General features: G+C 52.3%; 2 long non-coding RNA genes across 2 annotated transcripts; both read right to left on the bottom strand.

Annotated features, from left to right (window-relative positions):
- Positions 1-246: 246 nt before the first annotated feature.
- On the bottom strand, positions 247-2,683 carry LOC116910427. The gene is made up of 7 exons (XR_004389150.1): positions 2,645-2,683; positions 2,059-2,189; positions 1,870-1,914; positions 1,537-1,578; positions 1,389-1,421; positions 375-434; positions 247-277 (listed from the first exon to the last, which is right to left on the bottom strand). It is a non-coding gene; the product is annotated as an uncharacterized LOC116910427 (long non-coding RNA).
- A 722-nt stretch (positions 2,684-3,405) lies between these two features.
- On the bottom strand, positions 3,406-4,027 carry LOC116910428. The gene is made up of 3 exons (XR_004389151.1): positions 3,999-4,027; positions 3,873-3,908; positions 3,406-3,460 (listed from the first exon to the last, which is right to left on the bottom strand). It is a non-coding gene; the product is annotated as an uncharacterized LOC116910428 (long non-coding RNA).
- Between the last annotated feature and the right edge of the window lie 6,606 nt (positions 4,028-10,633).

Consider the following 10,633-nt stretch of genomic DNA (forward strand, 5'->3'; position numbering starts at 1 on the left):
AGTCCTCTGGACTTTGGAACCCTCTTGACCTCCCTTGCTGGGTGGTGGTTGTTGTTATTGTTGTTGTTATTATTATTATTATCATTATTATTTTACCGTGTCTCTCAAGGGTTGGAACTGTCGCTTTAGGATAGAGAAGAGTCTCCTCCCTGAGTCCTGCAAAGGATCAACTCGTTATTCCTATCCGACTGTTTGACTACAACCCATCCTCTTCCTCATCGTTTCTGGTACCCAGAGCCCAACTCACCATTACTAAAGCCATTGGCTATGGGGAACCCTGGAGGATGAAAGAGAAGGTTTAGAGAGGGCAGTGCTGTTGACCTGACCTTCCTGTCCGCCATCTCAGTCCCCAGTCCCGTCCCCTCCCCAAGCACCTGACTGCAGAGTCTCTGGCAAAATTCCAGCTTCCAGAGCTGCATTTCCATAATGGAAACCTGCACGAGAGAGAGTGAAGCAGGGAGGGCCAGGGCAGGGCAGCCCAGTAGCCAGCTCTCAAGCGAGGCAATACAGAAAGATCAGCTCAGCTTGCACAGGCAGAGCGCCCCCTGGTGTTGGAGGCGTGTAACACTTGGGAGGCTGATGCTAATGGGTAAAGCCCAGGTGTGCAAGCCTGAGTGTGATTTCTAGAAGCCACACAAAGGTGGAGAGAGATGACCCCATAAAGTTATCCTCCGAGCCCCATATGTATGTCAAGGTACGTTCACCACTCACTCATAACAATACATTTTTGAAAAGAGTGAAAAGGCCTGGTGTGGTGGTACACGCCTTCAATCCCAGCACTCGGGAGGCAGAGGCAGGCAGACCTCTATGGGTTCCAGGCCTGCCTGATCTACAGAGTGAGATCCAAGACACCAGGGCTATGTAGAGAGAACCTGTCTCAAAAGACCAAAAACAAAACCTGGTGGTGGTGGTGGTGGTGGTGATGATGATGATATAAAAAAAGTTTTAAAAAAAAAAGGCTGTGATAGTTTTGGCTACATTCACCCTGACCACTCTTGTACCCCCAAGTTCAACTTGCCCACTGTCACCTCCAGGAAGCCCTCCCCGACTTTCCTTCTCAGCAACTTCTAAAGCTGCTTTCTTCCCAGTTTCCTTCACGTCAGGCAGGGTCACTACTGGCCCTGGCCACCATCATGGAGGCCTGGGTGTTGGGTGAATAAGGAACAGAACAGCGGTGGCACATGCCTGTAGCCCCAGTGCTCTGCAGCAGAGGGGCAGAGGCAGGCAGAGCTCTACGAATTTCAGGCCAGCCTAGGTAGTGAGATTCTGTTCAGACAAACACAAAAGGACGACAAAGACAGAAGGGGCCAGAATAAATAGAGAGGGCCAGAGGGTCTGCCCATAAGATAGACTTGCTTGAGCCCAGATGGCCATTTTGGAGGGCTCACCAACTTTCTGCAGCTTGAGGCCACCATGGAAGCCTGAGGGGAGAGAAGACGGTGGGTCAGACGTGACTCTGGCCTTTCCCTCCCCACTTTTGGGAGGTGGAATGAAGACAAAGAGATATAGGGGAGGGGGAGGAAACAGCCTTCTCACCCAGTTGTGCTCCAGCTCCATAGCCATTGGAGGGCTGGTAACCTGTGGAAGAGTAGAGGTCAGAGATGGAGGGCAGAGACCGTGTGATCTCCTTAGGGGCCACATTTCACCTACGGAACCTTGAGGAACAGGCAGGGACTTGCCCCGTTTGCATGGAATAGAAACTCAGGAAGACCTTAGCAACAAGAGACTTCGAGGGTAGACTGTAGGAGGGCCTTCCTGGCTTTAGGGTCCCTGAGGCAGCTTGAGAACAGGGTGGTGGATGCCCAGATACTCAGAGACAGGCAGAGAGGGCTTGTCCCTCTGAGATTCAGGACTTGGTGACATCCATACCTGCTTTCTGAGGCTTCGGTCCCCACTGAATGGCCGGGGTTGGTGCTACAACAAGGAACACAGAAATGAGCCCAACACAGTGCCTCTCTGAGCTTCAGTTCAGCTATGACACCAGAATATGTAGGCAGGCCCAGTCCCTCCCAGAGCCATGTGCCTGCTGGTACCGCCTACCCCAAGCTCCACACTGACCTGGGAATTTACCATTCTGCACTGGTGGTGGGAGCTGAGATTTCAAGATCCAGTCACCTCCTTTATCTGAAGGGACTGTCGTGGGGGCCCAGGGAGGAATTGTGGTGGAGCAATGCCACCATTGCAGGAACCTAGATTAGAGAGAGACAGAGAGAGAGAGGAGAGAGAGAGAGGGAGAGAGAGAGAGAGAGAGAGGGAGAGGGAGAGAGAGAGAGAGAGAGAGAGAGAGAGAGAGAGAGAGAGAGAGAGAGAGAGAGAGAGAGACACACACACAGAGAGAGAGAGAGAGAGAGAGAGAGAGAGAGAGAGAGAGAGAGAGAGAAACTGGCTGCAGGTAGCTGCTTGCCCTGTGCCTCTCAGGACACCTGGACTAGGACAAGCCATGGTTTGCAGTGGCTCCGAGAACATTCCCACCATTCTCAGGAGACATCTACTAGGTGAGAGACAGCCCAGCTTCAGTGGGCCATACTGCTCAGGGGGATAAGGGAGCTCACATAGGCAAAAGGGTCTTACTGTCAGCCACCCGACCCCTCTACCTCCTGGCCATGCCATCTGACCCCTCTCTCAACTTGGCTGGAGCACTCACCTGGCTGGGCTGCCACTCCATTTCCAAGGTTGTATCCTGGAGAAGAAAGAGGGTAAGGGAGGGGAAGGATGAGGTGGGGCTGCGGGGAGGGGCAGGGACAGGAAGCAGAGGTGCAGGGGTCTCTCACTTGCCTGCCTTCGGAGGTTTCATACCTACTCCCAGGCCTGGGGGAGACAGAAAGAATTGGTCAAAAATACACACACACACACACACACACACACACACATACACACACACACACACACACACACACACACACACACACACACACATACACACACACACACACACACACACACACACACACATACACACACACACACATATACACACACACACACACACAGACACACACACACACACACACACACACAGACATACACACACATACACACGCATACACACATACACACACACAAATACATACACACACAAATACACACACAAATACATACACACATACACACACAAATACACACAAATACACACAAATACACACATACACACACATACACACACACACTCCCCAGCACTCACCTAGTGGGATTCCCAACCTGTACCCTGGGAGGAAGGAAGACTATGAGGACGGGGTGGACATTAGGGGTGGGAATACCAAGGGAAGCAGGAAGAGAGACAGAAAGGGTTTCACCTGGCTTCAGAAGTTGCCCAGCCTCCCCCAGTCCTGAGATGTGCAGGGGACAGGGAACCCCACCTTGCCCCTGCCCCTTCCCATTTGTACATGAGCTGACTTGTTCCCCTTACCTGGCCGTGGCCCCTGGCCTTGGAAGGTTCTAGGCCCCAGCCCATTTCTGTACCCTATGGGGAAAAGTGGGGTTACCCCTCCTCTAAAGACCTTTCTTCCCGTCTCTATCTACCCTCTAGCCTACTGCACCTCCGCTCTGCTTCCTGCTCCGTAGCTGACGGGAACTGCAATGTCTATTTGGCAGAAAGAGTCTGCTTCTGGTTTTGCAGAAGCCATGGGGTCCCTCACATAGGGCCTAGAGTGAGCATCCATCTGTTTCCTTTTCTCCACCTTCCCAGCCACCACCCCACCCCCAGCCCCTAGTACCAGTTTATTACCGTTCTGAACTGGGTGGAGCTAAAGTTAGGGAGGAAGGGACTTTAGACTCCTTAAAGACTCAAGCCAGAAACTGGAGACTTCTTTGGACCTGCCCCTGCTGACCTGAAAGTGGACAGTGACAGAGGAGCCAGACACAAGCTCCCTTACCCAGCTGGACTCCAAGGCCATGGCCATTCCAAGATCCTGGGAATACAGATGGAGGGAACATTAAAAAAGGTGACAAGAGGGTAGGGCTGGTGGCCAGGCAGAAACACAGGCTAGAGCTGGGCTCACCTGGTTTCTGAGCCTTCAAGTCCATTCCATAACCTGGAAGAAATACAGGGTACAGGTGAGAGCTGCTACATTCCCTGCCTCTCAGCCTCATAAGCATGACCCTGCTCCTACCTTGTTGGTAGCCATTTCGAGCAGCAGGGGCTGTGAGAGGATAGGGAAATGACATCAGTGGACCACAGAAGCAGAGGCCAGAGCGAGGGGTCCCTTAGCGTCCCTTACCTCCTTCCCCAGCTCCAGGATCCCCACCAGTTCTACTGATTTATATACTCCCTTCCACTTTTCCACTTAGGAACTAAGGTTGACTTCTCCTTGGAGTCAAGCACAGGAAAACCACTCCTACCATGAGCTTAAGGACCAAGGACGGTGACAGAGACAGATAGAAAGGACAGGTTCTCCTCACCTGTCTTCCGAAGCTTCCCACCTACTCCTACATCTGTCAAGAAACACTTGTGTCAGAAAAGCCCCTCACCCCCCTGTCCTCCTGATACCTGCCCTAGCCCATCTCTCCCTCTGCCTGGTTTCCCAACACTCGTGCCCAGAAGACCACACCTGGCAGGGCATCCAGTCCATTCTCGTTCCCATATCCTGGCAAGAAAAGGGAGTGGGGTGAAATGGGGCCCTCAGGAGGAGGTAATCTCCAAGACAGGCAGGGGAATGAGAAGACTTTCCCCTCCCCTGGACTCCTAGGTGTCCAGCTTGGGGGCTTCATACCCCTTCCAGGTCTATGAAGGAAGACAGAATCCAAGCCTCAGGACAGACCACCTATCTGTCCACCACTCAATCAGGCCTGCGTGGTCCCAGCTCCAGACCTCCAAGAGGCCTGTCTTTGCCTAAGGCCTTCACCAGGTCTTCACCTGGCTGAGATCCTGTTCTAGGAAAGGCCCCAGCTCCCAGTGCATTTCCAGAGAGATGGGAGCAAGGGTGTGTGTGGATTCAGGAGTGCTTGGTCAGGGCACTCTGCTGGTTGGTTTTTCTCAACTCGACACAAGCCTAGAGTTTCTGGGAAGAGGGCCCCTGAACTGAGAAAATGCCTGCATCGAATTGGCCTGCCTGTGGGGCACTTTCTTGATTGCTGACTGATGTGGAAGGGTTCAGCTCACTGTGCACAGTGCTGTGGTCCTGTGTACAAGAAAGCAGGCTGAGGAAGCCAGGAGGAGCAAACCAATAAACAGCCTCCAAGGGCTGTGCTCCAGTGCCTGCCTCTTTCCTGCCCTGTCTTCCCTTTATGAAAGACTGGGATCAGGACATTGAAGGCTAAATAGAGCCTTCCCTCCCTACGTTACGTTTATCATGGTGTTTTGTTTTGTTTTGTTTTTTTCTATTCTTTTTTTCGGAGCTGGGGATCGAACCCAGAGCTGGGGAACCCAGGGCCTAGCAAGCGCTCTACCACTGAGCCAAATCTCCAACCCCGTTTTGGTTTTTTTTGTTTTTTTGTTTTTTAAGATTTATTTTATTTATATGAACACACTGTAGCTGTCTTCAGACACACCAGAAGAGGGATGGTTGTGAGCCACCATGTGGTTGCTGGGAATTGAACTCAGGACCTCTGGAAGAGCAGGTCGGTGCCCTTAACTACTTAGGCATCTCTCCAGCCCTGGTTTTTTTTTTTTTTTAAAAGAACATTTATTTATTTTATGTCTACGAGTACACCATCGCTGTCGTCAGACACACCAGAAGAGGGCATCAAATCCCATTACAGATGGTTGTGAGCCACCATGTGGTTGCTGGGGATTGAACTCAGGACCTCTGGAAGAGCAGTCAGTGCTCTTAACCACTGAGCCATCTCTCCAGCCCTGTCATGGTGTTTTACCACAGTAATAGAAACCCAAACTAAGGCAGGGACAGACTCAAAGCAGACAAGGCCCACCTGGCTTCTGGGGTTTCCTGCCCTCTCTGAAACCTGTAGGAGACATGCACAGCTGGTGAGCCCCCACCCTCATACACATATAAAAGACTCCCAGTCGGGGTTGGGGATTTAGCTCAGCGGCAGAGCGCTTGCCTGGCGAGCACAAGGCCCTGGGTTCGGTCCCCAGCTCCAGGAAAAAAAAAAAAAAGAAAAGAAAAGAAAAGGGGAAAAAAAAAGAAAAAAAGACTCCCAGTCCCCCCTGGGCCCCTGCCCCTACCTGCTCCAATTCCATTCTGGGCTACCAGGCCTGTGTGAAGGAGAAAATAGGATTTGGGGTTCAGCAGAGGAGAAGGGGAAGGTCTCCTCTCCCGAACAAAACTAGGAACCTAGAATCCTGGCTCTAGGCAACCCCCTAAATCTTCCCTTCTGTGGCCTGGAAGGGGAGCACAGGACACCCCAGATTGGGTCCCTCAGGTTCCTATCTCACCAGGCTGGGCTCCCAGTCCAGCTCCATTCCCAAACCCCGGGGACCATCAAGGAGCCAGCACTAAACTTGGGAGGAGACAGAGTCACTGGCAGGAGTGACTCTCACCTGCCTTCCGAGGCTTTGCTTGCAAGAGAGAGAAGTGGGGAGCGGGGAGGACTCAAGAAAGCCTCCCTCAGAACCCTAGCGCCCTGGCTCTGACCTCTCCCAGTTCCCTGGGTCCCTCACCTGGCTGGGCTCCAACTCCTGGGAAGGCCCCAGCTCCTATTCCGTTCCCATTGCTGAACCCTGGGAGACAGCAGAAAGGCGTAAGGGAGTCCAGGCTATGTGGGGTGAGTGGGCTGCCCATGGGCACTGGCACAGGACAGACCTCACCTGGCTTCGGAGGTTTCATGCCCTCGCTGGTACCTGAGAAAGACATAGGGAGCAGATGAGGAACTGAGAGCTCCCCGGAGCCCCAGCCTAAACACCCCAACCCCTTCCATTCCTTCCTTTACCTGCTCCATGGCCATTCTGAGCTGGGGGACCTGTGGGAAAGAGAAGGATGAACAAGGGACAAAGTCCCCACTTTAAGGCCAGGTGAAAATCTAGGGCCCCTGAGGACTTCCCTAATCCTCCTCCTCCCTGACTGGCCTTGCCCCTCAAAGCCCAGGAGGGAAAAGCAAGTTATAGGCATGGGGAATACACCCCAGAGCCCACCTCCATCACCTGGCTGGGCTCCCAGGCCAAATCCACTCCTGTTCCCGAATCCTGGGGGCACAGAAGGGTGTGACTGAGGGAAGGGAAGCTGGGGGCTCCAGGAGAGATAGACAGAGAAACAGGTCAGAACAGGGTTTACCAGATTTCTGGGACTTCACTCCTCCATAGCCTGGAAGAAAGACAGATCAAGGTGAAGGACCTACATTCCTATTTTGGGACCTCCCGAGGAACCCAGCCCTGCTCCTGCCTGGTTGGTGGTTATTCTGAGGTGCAGGGCCTAGTAGGGGGAAAGAAAGAGACTCTGAATGTCAGGTTCCTCTCACCTTCTCTATGCCCTAGTGGCCTCTGGGTAGTCAGACCCTCATTGCATATGGCAGCCATGCCTGAGCTTCTGTTTCCCCTAGGTCTGGGTTTTGGCAGTCCCTCACTTTCTGTCCCTCTTCTGTCCTCTGCTGCTTCTCGGTCTCTTCCTGGGTTTTCCTGGGTCCCTTTCTTCTGTTCATGCTCTAGAAGGTGATGGTTCTGTCGTCTGTGGTAATGGGCCTTTTAACCTTCTTCTTAGGTCTTGCCTCTCTAAAGCTCTGGAGGCCATATCCACTTCCACTTGCCTGGGTCCTTCTTTGGGTATCACATTCAGTCAAAACAAAACAAAACAAAACAAAACTATTCCTCCTCTTCTTCCTCCTCCTCTTCCTCCTCTTCTTCTTCCTCTTCCTCCTCCTCCTCATCCCCCCCTCCTCCTCCTCTCTTCCATCAATACTCTCTCCTGCCTTGTTGTTCCCTCAGCCATTTCCCGAGCCCACAGCGTCATTCTGTGGACTTCTCTTCAGTGTTCCTCAAGTCTTCAATTTTTAGTGGACCACAGCCTACTTCCTAGCTTCTACTTCTGTTCTAGAATGCTCAGCTTGGCTCTTGTGATCTAGCCTCAGTACCATGCTGCAGGCGTGGTTTGTTGACTGAGTGTTGGCTGTGTGGGGTTAAGCCGGTGGGTCTCACCTGGCTTCTGGGGTCTCAGTCCTCCTCCAAGGCCTGGGGAAAAAGAGAGACTTTCAGGCCTCCACACTAGCACTCCCATCCAGGGGTGCTTGGAACATCACCGGGCTTCACCTGGTTGGGCTCCAGTTCCCTGGATGGTCCCAGCTCCCTGCTCATTTCCGTTCCCAAGTCCTGGGGAGACAGTGAAAAGGAATGAGATTAGAGTCTGGGAGGAGTGCAGCTGTATATGAACGAGAGTGGATGCAGTAAGAGTGTCACCTGGCTTCTGGGCTTTTCCAACCCCTCCAAAGCCTGGAAGAGAGAGATGTATAGGTGGGTGCCCCCCTCTCTGAGGCAGCTCCCTTCCAGAAACTCTGCCAAGGACACTGTGCATCTGGCCCTGGCCCTGCTCCCCCACCCCCACCCCTTACCTGCTCCAAAGCCATTCTGAACTGCAGGACCTGATTAGGAGAAGAGAGAGTTGACACAGGAACTGTGTGGATGCACCTTAAGGTGCATGAAGCCACTGCTCAGCTTGCTCTCGGCTCGTGGACCTGTTCTTCTGCTTTAAATCCCTTTCCAGTTGGATGTTCATTCGCTCGTTCATTTGTTTGTTTGTTTTTGAGACAGGGTCTCACTATATGTAGTCCCTTAACTGGTCTGGAACTCTTTATAGAATAGGCTGTCCTTGAACTCACATACACATGTCTGTTTTTTCCGTGTGCTGGGATTAAAGGTCTTTATCACTATGTTTAGCTTTGTTTTGTTTTCAGGACAATGTTTCTTGTAGCTGAGGGCCTCTAACTCATATCAGCCTAGGGCGAAGAGGGTCTCTACCTCCCAAGTGCTAGGTTTGCAGACTTGTACCACCAAGCTCGTCCTCGTTATTCAGACTAGTCTGGGATTCGCCATGGCTCCCTGGGACTCTTGATTCTCCTGCCCTGGCCCCCGGATGGAGATTCCAGGTGTAAGCCAACATGCCCTGTAGGAGCTTTGGCTCTTGACCTATAAAGTGAGCCCTCAGCCTGTGTATGAGTTGAACGTGGGCTCCATGGTGTCCATAGGACTCGACCTCAGGCCTGGCTGAGGGATGAACTTGGAAGAGAGTGGTCAAGTGAGTGAGCTCCTAGAAACGCCGGCTCCAGGTCCCCAGGCAGGGCCTCAGACATGCCACCCTCACCGTGCTTACCTGGCTGGGCCCCCAAGGTGTTTCCATTGCCAAATCCTAAGGAGAAAAGTGGGTGTGAGCAGAGGGTTTGAGGAGGGCTTGGGAGTAGAAGGTCTCAGGTGGGTGGGGACACAGCCAAGAGGACAATGGGACAGACAGGGGCCTGCTCACCTGCCTTCTGAGGCTTCGTACCAGCTCCCAAGCCTGCGGAAAGACCCAGGGAAACTGAGCCCTGTGCAGACCCTGTTACTACTCCTATTGTCCAAGAAATCCATTTTCTTGTTTCTTTTTCTTTTCAGTACTAGAGGTTAAATTTGAGGCTCTATGCACACCAGGGGAATGCCCTTCCCACTAAACTATATCCCATAACTTTATTTATTTTAATCTATTTTAAAGTTCTTTGACAATTTTATTCATGAATTTAATGGATTTGGTATTTTCTTACACACACACACACACACACACACACACACACACACACACACACACACCCCTTTACCTTTTTGTTCTCTTTCCATTATTTTGGGACAGAGTTTTTCAGGGTAGCCTTGGCTATCCTGAAACTACAGCCTGGCTGTAGACCAAGCTGGCCTTGGACTCAGAGATCTGCCTGCCTCTGCCTCTCGAGGGCTGGGATTAAAGGTGTGCACCGCCAATTTATCTTTATGTGTTTATTTACTGAGAAAGTCTCACTATGCAGTCCTACCTTACATGAAACTCTCTCTACATACATATATTAGACTGACCCAGAACTCAGAGAGATCCACCTGCCTCTGCCTCCTAGGCGCTGGTATTAAAGACGTGCACCACACCAGGAACCAGGAGTCAGCTTTTGCTCTCTTAATCCATGATTTCCTGATTTCCCCTCAATTATCCCTTACCCTCATCTCCAGAGCCCCAGTTCCCTGGCTCCCTCACCTGGCTGGGCTCCAACTCCTGGGAAGGCCCCAGCTCCTATTCCGTTCCCATTGCTGAACCCTGGGAGACAGCAGAAAGGCGTAAGGGAGTCCAGGCTATGTGGGGTGAGTGGGCTGCCCACGGGCACTGGCACAGGGCAGACCTCACCTGGCTTCGGAGGTTTCATGCCCTCGCTGGTACCTGAGAAAGACATAGGGAGCAGATGAGGAACTGAGAGCTCCCCAGAGCCCCAGCCTAAACACCCCAACCCCTTCCATTCCTTCCTTTACCTGCTCCATGGCCATTCTGAGGTGCAGGGGCTGTGAGTAGAAAGAGGCAGAGATTACAGCCTGGCTGGTATGAGGCTAGACCACTCTTGTGGTATCCCTACCCCAGACATTTGTGTCCGAAGCCCTCTGCAGTTCTCTTAGGGAACTAAAAGATCAGCTCAGGAAACCATCCCTAGACTGGACACTACTTCTCAAGGCAGCCAGTGAAGGGACCTGTTCTTGGGGGCTAAAGCACAGACAGAGCTGGGACAAGGAGAGCTGGAACCTAGAGATGAC

Source organism: Rattus rattus, chromosome 9 (genome assembly GCF_011064425.1).
Source record: "Rattus rattus isolate New Zealand chromosome 9, Rrattus_CSIRO_v1, whole genome shotgun sequence".
NCBI classification, from domain to species: Eukaryota; Metazoa; Chordata; class Mammalia; order Rodentia; family Muridae; genus Rattus; species Rattus rattus.